This window comes from Pinus tabuliformis, chromosome 9, assembly GCF_031772625.1.
Source record: "Pinus tabuliformis cultivar Carrire ecotype Pingquan chromosome 9, CPIR1, whole genome shotgun sequence".
Taxonomy (NCBI): domain Eukaryota; kingdom Viridiplantae; phylum Streptophyta; class Pinopsida; order Pinales; family Pinaceae; genus Pinus; species Pinus tabuliformis.
This window is the reverse complement of record NC_142307.1, coordinates 913,614,922-913,629,254: the sequence shown is the minus strand read 5'-3', so window position 1 is coordinate 913,629,254 and position 14,333 is coordinate 913,614,922.

Below are 14,333 nucleotides of genomic sequence, written 5' to 3'. Positions count from 1 at the left end.
TTTACAGTGCACGTCACGGATAGACACTTCGAAGATATAATCCATTTTATAACAACAGGGATTGTGCCAAAGGAGTACTCAATCCAACAGAAGAAGGAATTGGTGGTGTGCGCGGCAGACTTTTCTGTCATCGCGGGCACCTCTACAAGATGGAAACAATGAGATATTGCAAAGATATGTACTTGAATTTGAACGAGGTTAGATCCTCACGGAAGCACCTGGGGGCATTGCAGGAGGGCACTATACAGGACGTGTGACTGTGCAAAATATTCTTTGCGCAGGATTATGGTGGCTGACCCTGCACCAGGATTAGAAAGCGCACTGTAAGGCCTGTGATATATGTCAAAGGATGGGAAAACCATCACGACGGGACGAGATGCCACTAACTCACCAAATGACACTGCAGTCGTTTGAGAAATGGGTGATCAACTTTGTGGGCCCGATCAAACCTCAGGGAAATATGGGTGCACGCTACATCATCACCGCGACGGAATACCTGACACGATGGGCAAAATCACATCCGGTCAAGGACTGCATGGCCGCTACGGCTACAAAGTTTTTGTTCGAAAACGTGTTGACATGATTTGGCTGTCCGAAAATCTTAATGAGTGATTGTAGAACACATTTATTGAGTGAAACCATCAACGTCCTCACAGAAGAGTTCCAAGTGTATCATCAGAAAACTACACCGTACCACCCACAGGCCAAAGGAAGAGTAGAGGCATTCAATAAAATACCGGAGACTGCGTTGACCAAAGTATGTAACGTGCAGCGGAATGACTGGGACCTGCGCGTACCCATTGTGTTATGGGCGTACAGGACAACGTGCAAGAAATTGATGGGACAAACACCATCCGGTTGGTCTATGGTACGAAAGTAGTCATGCCGATGGAATACATTGTACCTAGTCTGTGAATAGTAGCACTCACAGGCATGATGGGCAGTGACGTTCTAGAAGAAAGGCTCGCCCAATTAGAAGAACTCAAGGAAGAATGATTTTTGGCTAGATTTCACCAGCAGGTACAGAAGCAACGTGAAAAGTCCTAGCACGACTGCCATATCAAGTTGCGCACCTTCAAGGTAAACGACTTAGTGCTACTGTATCATACAAAGTTTGAAAAATTTCCAGGAAAATTCAAAATGCACTAGTTGGGGCCATATCTGGTAAAAGAGGTCACAGATGGAGGCGTGGTCCAGCTAGTCAAACTCAATGGAGTACCCTTCCCAGGAAAAGTCAAGGGCAACCGCTTGAAACCCTACATGGGTGGGCCAACTCTCTGACTAACCAGCCGAAGCACAGTCTTCGCAGCCCGAGGAGCCGAACAAGGGTGCGGGACTATAAACATAAGAACTAGAAGCTGGTACTAAAGAAAGGACACGAGTTAGATGCGGATGATTCAGAAGAAGGAATGTAGCAGGTCCAGCAAACAACAAAACAATATGCCACGGACCTCCAGGCAATACAAGAACAATTGGAGGGGCTCTCTGCTAAGATCACCGCACCAGCAGAGTGACTCAAGATGAGTCACGATGATTGTTTTGGGGGTCTCTTGGGTATGGAATCCCCCCCCCCCCACACCAGGTTTTGGGGCTTAAAGCCCAAGTTTTAGTCAAAGACTTTGTAAGAGTCTGTGAATTGAGGACACAGAGCATGAAGTAGAGGTTAAGTCATAGTGTTGTTTTCCCTAAAGTAATGTAATGTAATGTAAAGTCATGTCGGTCTACCCATGGTCCGCGGACCATGGGATTGTATAAATAGAGTGATGCTCTAAGTTAAAAAGATAGTAGATGATAAAGTGAGTAGCAAAGGAATGGTTCGATCTTAGAGTAGGATTCTAAGTGTATTGGGTTGTAGTAGTAGGAGGAGGCTCTGCAACTAAGTGTGCAAAGGCCTAGTAGAGTCTGCAGCTGAGTGTGAAGGCCCCTACAACTGAGTGCGCAGGGCGGTGTTGAGTCTGTAATTGGGATTGAAGATTAATAAAGAGAAGTTGATTCTTATTTCTGTGTATTTGCTGTGAATTATCTTCTTTATGTTTGTATTAGTTTATGTATCGCACACATTGATATGATTGTTGAATGTGTTGTAATAACCATAAATCTTACACACACAAGTAAAGTAATCGGTTAATTAGCAAGGAAATTGGGTATTATATGGGTCACACCCTGAGCAGGACTGCACAGAAATAGTAGCACGAGTTGCGAAGGAATAGCAAGCACGCATAGCGACGAGTCAAACCATGAACCTCTAGAAGCCCATCAGACATCCTCAGGGTGCGGAAACCTGGTTCTAGCACGCTCCCATACTATTACAAGTGAGACCTCATTCCTTGCTCTGTGGAATGTTGCCGAGAGGGTCAGTAGTACTGGGATTTGTTTGGCTAAATGACCTCTAAACCTAGGTCAGGCCCATACAAGCCAACACTGATGATGATCATAGTGCCTATCTAAATGAGAACTAGAATCATACCTATGTCTATCCCTTCTGCTCTCTAGAGTGTCCAACAGTGTGCCATCTCGAATGGTGTTAGGCCGATCCGACCTGTGTCTACTATGAGACTTGCTACCATATGACCCATTAGTTTTGTCCTCCTACTCATGACTGATCTGGAGCAGCCCTTATCACTACAAATATAACAAGCTCTGAAGTATGACTGCATTTACCTCTACTAACTTTTCTTGTGACTGCATGATTATGTCATTATCCAGCTTACAACTCCTGATCTCTTCCTTTAAACGTCCTAGTGTCACTGCCAATTTGGAAGAGTTCCCAACACCATACTATTCTTCAGACTCATAGGGAGAGTCTTTGTAGTCAACTATCTTGCTTGACATTTGATATTTCTTCTTGCAAGGCATAGTTTGTCAAATAAATCGATCACAATAATTCACGTACCTTAGCATAACTTGGGGAGGATACCTTGTTTGAAATATTACCAAGTCAGTGTGATAGATGTATAGCATAATCATAACAACATATAGGCATATGCGAGTAAATGTATCAACTCCTAAATGTTACTCTAACTAGGATTTAGTCATCAATGCAAGGCCATAGCAATAACGCATGCTATGACCTCATGCATGACAACAACCATTACTCCATTGTACACATTTCCACATGCAACCGACAATATGCATAAGTAATTCCTAACCATCTACAAATACACATAACTGCATGTACTCGAACGTGATTGACCAGTTCTTCTAATCAACCTACAAGAGTAATACATGTAATCAAAATATTCAAAATGTAACCTAACATACAAGGATGTAAGTAGGTACAATGAAATCAACATGTAAGAGACATGTAATCCATACATAGTCAGTCACATACTCATTTCAAATACAGTTCATGAAATCAATAACAAATTTTCCATGATAAACATACTACAACCCTAATCAATCATCAAGCAAATGTAACAAGTATATGTGTAAGATACATGCATGCATGACCAACACATATCCCATCTAGTCTGAGGGGTGAACCATGCTCTGATATCACTCTGTAACACCCTTCTTCCACATCTACCTAAGGAATCGGTCAACCGAGGTAAACATACAACACGAGGTCACTAAGATATGATTCGAACTTCTAATTCACATTAAGGAAGTGGAACCGACAGAAGCACACCATACAGACATCCAACATCATCAACAGAACCCTCAGAAGACAGGTTAGCCACTCAGACAACCTGTCCTTGGGTCCCACTATTATTTTAGGTCTCTTGGGCCATAGCCACTCTCATGCTATGGGCAAGGGAGCAACTAGTAACCTAAAGTCACTCTCACATGCATGCTTGCCTACGACTATGCACCAAAATTATCAGTTTTGTGCCACCAACCCCATGATTTAAGCCACTTTCTTAGGCTTAGAGCCCAGGACGCTGCTCAAAACTGATTCATCTCTTCAAATCATTAAAGTAACATGGAAATAAAAGTACTAAAGAAAATACTTGTTCAATACCTTGGTTGGATCCCTAGATCCAATCTAGCCATGACAGACATTTCATCAAACATATCATTAACATGTAATCTATAGGTGTAAATAACAGAGTTAACTGTAGAGATATCATACTTACCTGATAAGCGCTATGAACCATTGTTCCCTTATGCATGTTGTCTTAGTGGGCACTGAGCCAGGTTCAACATTAATTAGTCAAACAAATCCCTACACACTGGCACTTTTGGCAACAATCTGTGGAGGGCACACCGAAGTCTCACCCGAAGCATTATGGGGGGATGCAGGAACCAAGTTTCCACACCCAGAGATGGTAGTGATGTCATTTTATACCGTAACTTTTCCTTTGTGCAGATCGATAAGCCTTTTAGGGCTTATCAATATACCTCTCTTATTTGCCCCCTAGACCTTCGCGAAGGTCTATGATCATTTTTCGCGGACCCTAAACAGGTGATTTGTCTACTTACGCGCTTATGTAATTACCCTTACCTCTATATTTACCCTGATAGGCTTAAATAACTGATAACCTCAACATGCATTAAGATATTCTTCATGTAAATATATATTATTACTTGCATTCAGCCAACAATGTAAACATATAGATTAGTGCATCAATATAGCATTAAATCATAAACCCATTATTCAGCATAACATAATCGTATTCATTCATAATAGAAGTAAATAGACCAAAACATAATTAATTCCACAATAATATTCTTTTTTAATTCTTCAGATATTCTTACAGAGTCTAACTGTTGTGTGAACGTAGTTGTAGGGGTTCGCACACTCAGCTACAGACTTCTACCCTAGGCCTCTGTGCACACAGTTGTAGCACCTCTCTTCTACCCTAGGACTCTTCTCTCTTTTCACTAATGACCCATTACATTCATCATCTATTACTGAACTCTACCTTAGAACCTTCTAGGAATCTAATTTTAATACAATCCCATGGTCCACAAACCATGGGTAGGTCTTCTAAAGACGACACAACTTACATAACAGAAGGGTGGAAACCCTTTATGACACTTTACATCTTTGTGCTTTGCAACCACAAAATGTAGAGAATTTACACTTTACATACAAAAAGTTAGGTTTTCTTCCCTAAAACTTGGGCTTTTAACCCCAAAATCGACCCTAGGGGACCCTATCCCAATAGGCCCCAACACAAATATGGTGACTCGCCCCCGAGTCACTCTACTAACACGGAGATATTGTTGTCAAGACCTCCCAAATCTACTTGCACCACTCTGAATTCAGTGGTACACTACGTCGCTACTTGCTTAACTTGCTCTACCAACTGCTCTGTTGTTGGTCCTGCGCTATCTACCTGGATCTTTTGTTGTGTTGTCTGTAGGCTAGTCAACGTTTCCTCAATGGTGGCAGTGAGCACATAAGCCTGATCCAACCAAGGCCCCAATCTAGCCTTGAGTACTACCTCTCTTTTCCGCACTGCGTCAGCTTATTCTTTCAAGTCATTCGCATCATGCAGGTTTTCCAATTTCTGCATGATAGCAATGGTACGTGCCACTAGTCATGCCTCATCATATACCTGCTGCAATTCCCTCACCTCAGTTCCTAACCTCTATAGGTTGGGATCTTCCTACAAACTGGTAAGTACCTCTAGCTATTCCTCGAAGAGTGCAGAGCAATCTTCCCCCGTGGTATCTAGTGCAGCAACTGCATTCTTGACAGTTGCCTCGCGCTGTTCTTTGACCTCTAGTAGAGTTGAAGGTTGTGCCCTCAACTTGAGCTCTGTAATTTTGAGGTTTAGCTCAATATGAACCTTGGGGATCTCGGTCCAAGCATCGCATACACCTACAACCAACTTCTGAATATTGGCCTCCATAGACGCCTCTTCAGGGATGTGCAGTTCCGGAACAGTTCTCCACACTTCTGCTACCACCACTATGGTGTGCTCATTCTTCTCCAGGACCTTCTTCGAGGTTTCTATCACTGATGTTTTCTCAATGAACAAATTTTCATTGTTAACCTTCTACTCAGTAATCACACTCAATGCGCCCTGCTCTTGGTCCCTCAACTCCGAAATCACACCTGCTTGCAGCGTGTGAAGGAATTTTCTTGGGAATGTAGCCAAGTTGAGACCAATGTTCCTTAAAGCAGTTGTGTCAGCCTCTGTCTCCGCACTTAGGGCTCCATCAGTTAGCGTGACGGCCCAAGGATCCAAGGAGAGAACCATCTCCACTACTCCAGTGATCCCCAGTGCCAAAATAGTAGACGTCGCACTGCTCTGCCCTATACCAGCCTACAGTTGAGTAGTTTGGATTTCCAGCTCACACAGACCCATCTGAATGGCCACAAAGGCTTGCTTCTACTACTCCTCGAAATACTGTAGTAGTTCCATGGCCATGTCCCTGACCTTATCCCCAATGTCATCTAAGTCACCTTCTATCAAGGTGATCAGGTTGAGCAATGACTTAGTAGCCATGGTCTTCTTCCGCATCCCTTCTTTCTCTTGCTCCCGATTCTGCTTCACTCGGAAGGGGGTGCTCTCCTAGTCTCCATCACCTTGTTCAAATTGATCTTATTCATCCTTTTGCAGTGAAGGAGAATTCTAACTTTTTTCAAAGTCGTGTTGTTCCTCTTGTTCCTTCATGGCACACACCGCTTCTGCTCTTGCTTTTTCCTTAGTCTTGTTTTTCTGTTTTTCAGCCAACTGCTGCATTTTTTACTGGGCCTATTCCTACTTCTTCTTTCCTACAGATATACTAGACTCAGTTAATAAATCTAAGGTCCTGCGCCACTCATCTGGCCAACGATCAAGGACAGCTCCTATGTCATCATCCGTCGCAAGGTATGTGAGATCATATTGTTTATGTTCTGGGTCCTACCGTGCCCAGATGGAGATACAGTGGAAGTCTGTTTTGAACTTTGCATATCCCAACAACTACTCAAAGACAATTGGTGACAATCTTGGCTTGCGGTCGATGGCCATATTGATGCTCATCTCCATCAAAACCCAAAAGACCTTGCTCTTGTGGACCCACTTAGCATTCTTCGTGGCCCATAGCGAAGAAAAAGTTGCTTCTTCTGGCAAGTTTGTCGCGATCGAAGGAAACTGACTGTCCTCCGGCAACTGCCACGTGACCAACACAACTGATAACAACAACCAAGATTAGTGGAACTTCTTGCTATGATCTTGCGCTTCTCTACAGTTCGCGAGGAGCTCAATGCAAAGGTAGCGCCCAATTAAATTGTACGCCCTCCGCGCACTGGGATGCTAATCAAACTACTGGTGCCGACACCTTATCTGTATGACATTTCTGCATTATCTTCCCAGCCAAGATCTTGGTGGCTACCTTGACCGCGTGGTTGGTTATGCTTGAAATTGAGTATCAGCATGGCTTGACAAGCTTAAACTTGTCCTTCATTTGCTCGGTGAGGTCACGCTCGCCCACCTTTCCACCAAATGCCTTAGCCAAATTTAGTCTTGAATGGGGTAGCGGAGTGATCCTATGGTTCAGCATATCAGTTATAAGGATTGTCTCCTCCAACCAAAGGCACCCGTCGTGCACTAGGCATAAAAAATGCTTGATAACTATTAAGTTTATGGGAATGTGGTGGTAATGTAGCACCCATAGAAGGTTCAACAATCCTTTCTTTTCCACCCCACGAATCCACTTCACCAGCTCCAACCCGGTGACACCTGAATCCTTATAGAATACCCTCTGCATGAAAATATCAGTAGCCAGGTGGGGGAACCACTCTGTGTCTAGAAAGTCCCAATCTTCATGTTTTAGGTGGGGGACGCACGCCAAGTGCGGTACTTCAAACACGATCTTTTCTGGAAGCAGGGGTGTATTAAGCATAAAATTTCCCTTCTCTGGGTCCTTTGGGATCTTCACCTTACCCCGGCATGGAAGAATGCATTCTGGTAGTTGTGAGATAGGGTCAACACCCTCAATGTCAATGTCCTCTACACCCATCCCAGTTTCTTCGGTAACCTCATCAGATTCTAGGCTGACCACCTTGCCTTTCTCCTGTGTAGTGAGCTTCACTTTCTTCTGGTGCTTCCTTGGCGACTTGCGCACCGGCTGTGTTGCTTTATATTTTTCCTTATTTGTCTTGGAAGCCTCTCCTGCCAGCTTAGGCTTTGGCCAAGGAAACCTCAGTGATTCTGACACCGCGGCGGGCATCTCCACACTTACGACCTTAGGGGCAGCTCCCTTAGAGTCCATCGATCCTCCAACACTTGCAATTTCCACAGGCATCAACATCAACCTATTAAGGAGCTCCTGGGTTTCCTTAAGCAACATGTCAAACACTGAACTGGCCACCAAAGCCTCAAAACTCGTAGGGTTCATGCACAACCGATAAATCGACACCTCAACTCTCAGAATGCAAAGTGTTTTTTGGTGGGCAGCCATCTGTAATTTATAAACAAATTCAAATTCAAATCCGACCATTCCCCCAAAATCCATTCATAGATGCATTGGTGGAAAATTTTCAATGATATCGCATTTAAATTCTGCCTTAAATGTCACCCCCTGCTCCTCTTCACCATTTTATCACTGTCAAATCATGAACATTGACCATAATGGTCACTTTCTTGTTGCCCTGCATGGTCTCTCCTCCTATAGTGCAACTCCCTTCATGCTTCTGCTAATGCTGTGACATTCTTCCATCCCGCGCAGTCCCCTAGTCGCGCAACCCTACTACCCAGGTAGTGTAGTTTATAGTCCCGCGCCTCTTGTCCTCTGCCTACATTGCTAAGACTATGATTCCATCATATATTCATCTGGACAGATCCCCGATGTATGGCTTCAATCGGATGCCATTTACCTTGTCGAGAAATGGATCTCCATTGGATTTCACCAGTTGAACTACTCCACCATTGGTGATCCCAGCCAATGCCTCTGAAATTTTCCTGGAAATTTATCAAACTTGCTTTCATATAATAAAACCAAATCGTTTACCTTGAAGGTGCACAATTTTATTTGCTGAATTGTGCCATGCCTTTTTGCACTCATTCTGAACTTGCTGATGGAATCTAGTCAAATACCTATCTTCTTCAAGCTCTGTAATTTGCGCAAGCCTTTCTTCCAAGGCTCTGTGATCCTCCATTCCTATGAATGCCACTATGCATAAACTAGGTACAATATACTCCATTGGCATCACAACTTCTATTCCATAAACTAGCTTGAAGGGTGTCTGTCCAGTCAGTTTCTTACTAGTAATTATGTAAGCCCATAACACCACGGGTATGCGCATGTCCCAATCATTTATTCATGCATTGCAAACCTTCATCAACGTGTTCTCCAATATCTTATTAAATTCTTCAACCGTCCCATTAGTCCGCAGGTGATATGGCATGCTATTTTGATGATAAACTTGGAATTCCTCCATCAGCGCGCTGATCGTTTCATTAAGGAAATGTCTACCACGATCGCTCATCCAAATCTTCGGGTAACCAAAACTAGTAAACAGATATTCAAAGAGGAACTTTGCTATTGTTTCCCCTATACAGTCCTTCATAGGTTGTGCCTTTGCCCATCTGGTCAAATACTTCGTCACGGTGATGATATACTGCGCACCCATCTTCTTTCCTGGAGGCTAAATCGACCCTACAAAATCAATGGCCCATTTCTCAAATGGTTGTAATGACACTTGTGGATTTAGAGGTAGCTCATCCCTTCGTGATGGCCTGTCTATCCTCTGACATGCATCGCATGCCTTATAATAAGCCTTGGAATCCTTAGGCAATGTCGGTCACCACAACCCAGTGCGTAAAATATTTTGCGCTATTTCTTTTCCTGCATAATGTTCTCCCATAGCTCCTCCAATAGCTTCAACGAGGATAGTATTCCATTCAAAATCAGGTACATAACATCGTATAATTTCATCCAAGCCCATTTTATATAAATGTCTTGTAATGACAGAAAATTCTGCCGCACGCACCACCAGCTCCTTCTTTTGTTGACTAGTATACCCTTCTAGAGCCATCCCCATTGTCAGGAAGTGTATGATATATACAAAGTGATTGTTAGCTACGCACATCACAAAGAGTTGCACATCAGGAAGTTCATCCTCCAAATTAGTAGGCTTCTCTCATATTTCAATGTGCCACAGATGATTTGGTCCTGCATTCAATCGTCCAGGCTTCACAATGACTTTGAAATCATATTCCTAGAACAGCAGCATCCATCTACATATCTTCACCCCCAACACAGGCTTGTTAACCAAGTACTTCAATGCAGAATGGTCTGTATACATCTTAAAGTGATCCAGACTTAAATAGGAATGCAACAAATCACCGAGATAACCAAATACACAAAGATGCAGCGGAAATAATACTTCATTTCGTTAATGGAAAATACTGAAATATGCTTACAACCAGAAATGGAAATAAACCAGCTAGGGCGATGGTAGCTTATCTCTGAGAAGAGATGTGTGGCTACATGCTTCTAAACTATCTTACAATGAGGCTCGAAGGCCTATTTATTGTTGAGAAACAATGGAAAACCCTTCACATTCCAAAATCTAACCCTAGAAGATGAAACACCACATTGTGGGCCCCGTTTTTGGGTAAGTTGGTACATCAACTTCCCGGGGTCGAGAATTGGTTGTACTATCTCCGTTTGACGCGCATGATAGCCTGTTGGAAAGATCTCTTCGAGGACTACAATGAAAAAGACGATTTTTAAATAGAAAAATCATTGGCGGTAGATTTCCCAAAAAACATCGTTTAGGGCCTCAAAACAGCTTCGGAAGTTTAGGACCCGAAAAACTACTAAAAATAGTAAACTATGCTATAATTAAGGAAACTAAAAAAACTAAAAGAAGCACTAGAGGGGATCCAAGTGGAATTAGCAGGTGGCCACCAATATCCACCTGGATCATTCCTCCCCCCTTAGGAAGCAATGGTCCCCATTGCATTGAGTTCCTCCATGAGATGAGGGAACTTCTGCTGCACTTGGTCCCTGGTGAGCCACTTACCCTGGTGAAGGAGTTGTTCTGCTTTGACAACTCAATACAGTTGGATATTCTGCTGGCGAGTGTGCTTGATCTATGTGTCCATGATCTGATCAGTTGCAGCTTGTTCCATGCAAGCTGGATTTAACTCTGTGGGTGTGAGTTGTTTTGCAATGTCGGACGTGTCTAGTAATGTTGGAAAGTATGGCCGAAGGCAGTTGACATTGAACATTGGGTGCAGGCCAAGGAATGGGGGAATGTTGAGCTCAAATGCATTGTCTCCCATAACCTTGGTAATGGTGTAAGGGCCATATCGGAGTGGTCTGAGTTTTCGATAGGCTCCGTTAAGGAGTTCCTTTTGCAAATGCAACCAGACTTTGTCACCCACCTGAAACTTGTGTGGCACCCGATGTTGATCATGTCGTTGCTTGTACTTAGCATTTGATTTCTCCCGAATGTCATGGACCTGCTGGCGAATATGTTGGATGTGCTCAATGAAGCTATTTGCCTTATCTGTTTCAGACTGGACATGAGCAGAATCTACCTGAGTAGCTGCAAATGGCATGGCCACATCGATGGGACATAGTGGCTGGAATCCCAAGCCCACTTGAAAAGGGCTATGGCCAGTTGAGCTATGGAGAGCCCGGTTGTAGCTATGCTGAACATAGGGGAGGCTCTCATCCCATGTGCGTGGATGCTTTGAGTTGTACATGTGCAGAATGTGTACGATCATCCTGTTGACAACCTCTATCTGGCCATCAGTTTGAGGATGGAAGGCTGTGGACTTAGTGAGTTTGGTGTCCAGCATCGACCAGAGACTGGACCAAAACGTACCGAGGAACCTGCTGTCCCGATCTGAGATGATAAACTATGGGATCCCAAAGTTTACCCACACTCGTTCAAAGAAGAGTTTAGCAGTGGCTTCTGCTGTGATATTCTTCTTGTAGGCCGCCATAATGGCCATCTTTGAGAACCTGTCGACGACCACAAAAACACAGTCATTTCCATGCTTAGTGGAATGAAGGCCTGACATGTAATCCATGGAGATGGATTCCCAAGGCCGACTAGGGGTAGGTAGCGGGGTATAGAGGCCTTGCTTCTTGATGGTCGGTTTAGCAATGGCGCAGGCAGTGCATGACCTGATGTACTTCCCGAAATCCTGTCAAAGATTCGGCCAATAGAAATACTTCTGCAGTACTGCCACTATGTTTTTGACCCCAAAATGTCCAACAGCCCGACTGTAGTGTGCTTCCCAAATCATCTTGGCACGCTCACTTGAAGGAACACAAAGGTGACCCAGGTGGCATAACAGGCCATCCTAGAGGTGAAAATCTGGAACATGCTGACCCTCCAAGAGGTTTTGGTATGTGTGGCCGAATTCTGGGTCGCTTTTGCAGAGCAGTGGCCAATCAGAAGTCTCGTGCCCACAAGAGTTGAGGACGGTGGTTAACGCCATGATTGGTGGTCGACTGAGGCAATATGCAACATTATTAGTGCTTCCCTTCTTATACTTGATATTCAAATGGAACTGTTGCAGGTATGTGGACCACTTCTGATGGCGATCATTCTGCAATTTCCCTTGGGTCTGTATGAACTGAAGGGGTCGGTGGTCTGTGTGGATGACTGTTTCCTTCCCCAAAATGTAAGGCTTCCATTGTCGACAGGCCTGCACAATGGAATACATCTCTTTATCATAAGTGGGATACTTCTGGACTATTTTTGAAAGTGTTTCACTGTGATATGCCACTGGATGCCCGTGTTGAGTAAGGACTGCCCCAATAGCATAGTCAGAGGCATTTGTCTCGACCTCAAATGGTTGTTGTAAATCTGGTAAAGCGAGCACTAGTGCCGTGCAGAGGCGATCTTTCAACTCTTTGAATGCCTTCTATTGAGATTCAGACCAAAATAATTTTGCCTTCACCCCTCCCTTGGTGACTTGACTCAAAGGCCAAGTGATATGAGAAAACCCCAACACGAACCTGCGGTAGAAGTTGGCAAGACCTAGAAAGCTGCGGAGTTCTGTTAGAGTGGTTGGAGGTGGCCAATCCCGAATGGCTTTGATCTTGGCTGGATCCACATGCACCCCCTGTTCATTAATAATGTATCCCAGATACTGAACCTGGGTCATGCCAAAAGTGCATTTCTCCAACTTGGTACATATCTTGTGTTGCCGCAGTGTTTGGAGAACCTGTCGGATGTGGTGGAGGTGCTCTTCCCAACTCTGGCTGAAGATCAGAATGTCATCCAAGTATACCACTACAAATGAGTTGGTGAATGGCCGCAAGATGTCATCCATTAGCCTCATGAAGGTTGCAGGAGCATTCGTCAACCCGAAAGGCATAACCAACCGTTCGAAAAGGCCCTCTTTGGCTTTGAAGGCTGTCTTCCACACATCAGAGGGTTCGATTGGTACCTGGTGAAATCCTGACTTCAGATCAATCTTACTGAAATATTTTGCCCCCTTTAGTTGGTCCAGCAGGTCATCAATCCGCAGGATCGGGTACCTATTACGGACAGTGATCTTGTTCAGCGCCTGATAGTCAATACAGAGTCTCCAAGTCCCATCCTTCTTTTGTACCAACACAATTGGGCTCCCACAAGGTGATGAACTCGGACGGATGTGGCCTTTCTGCAGAAGCTCCTGAATCTGTCTCTTGATTTCATCGTTCTCCAGAACGGAGCGCCGATAAATTGGTCCATTGGGTAACGGCGCACCTCGGGTCAGATCGATGGAGTGCTTGACCTGACAGTGCAGAGGAACCCCTACGGGGGAGGTGAAGATGTCCTCATACTCCTCCACGACCTTGTCCATCTGTAGTTGTCCTGCAGAGGGGCCCTGTCTAGAGCTTCTGGCCACAGTCTTCTTCTTTCCTTGAGGGCATATCATCAGGAAAACAAATTTTCCAGTTTTGGAAATGAGCTTACTGCATTGTTTTGCAGTAATCAAAGAGATGGCAGTAGGCGGTGCTACCTCTGGTATCCTGTACAACTAATTTCCCAAAGAAATAATAACAGCATGGGGCCTTGATTCATACACAGCATGTCGCTTCCACAAGTATGGTTGTCCTAATAATACATCACAAACATCAAGTGGAGCAATGTCACACAATACCTCACCTGTGAAGGGCTTAATGTTGTATGGAAGGCGACACTGTTGGCTCACGCGAAGATCTCGTCCTTGGTGTAGCCACCCGATGGTGTACAGTTGTGGATGTGCTGTGGTTGGTAAGCCCAACCGCTTCACGACCTCTGCCGAAATGAGGTTCTTTTGGCTCCCACTATCGACAATGAACTATAGTGGGGAGCCCCTTACCCACATCTAGGAGTGGAAGAGACGCTCCTCCTCCTCTGGATCTTCGGGTTCATTTTTCTAGATCTTGGCAGTAGCAACAGTGGCGTTGGGATCCGCATCAATGATCTGATTCCCTTTGTCATTCCCCTTGTCGGG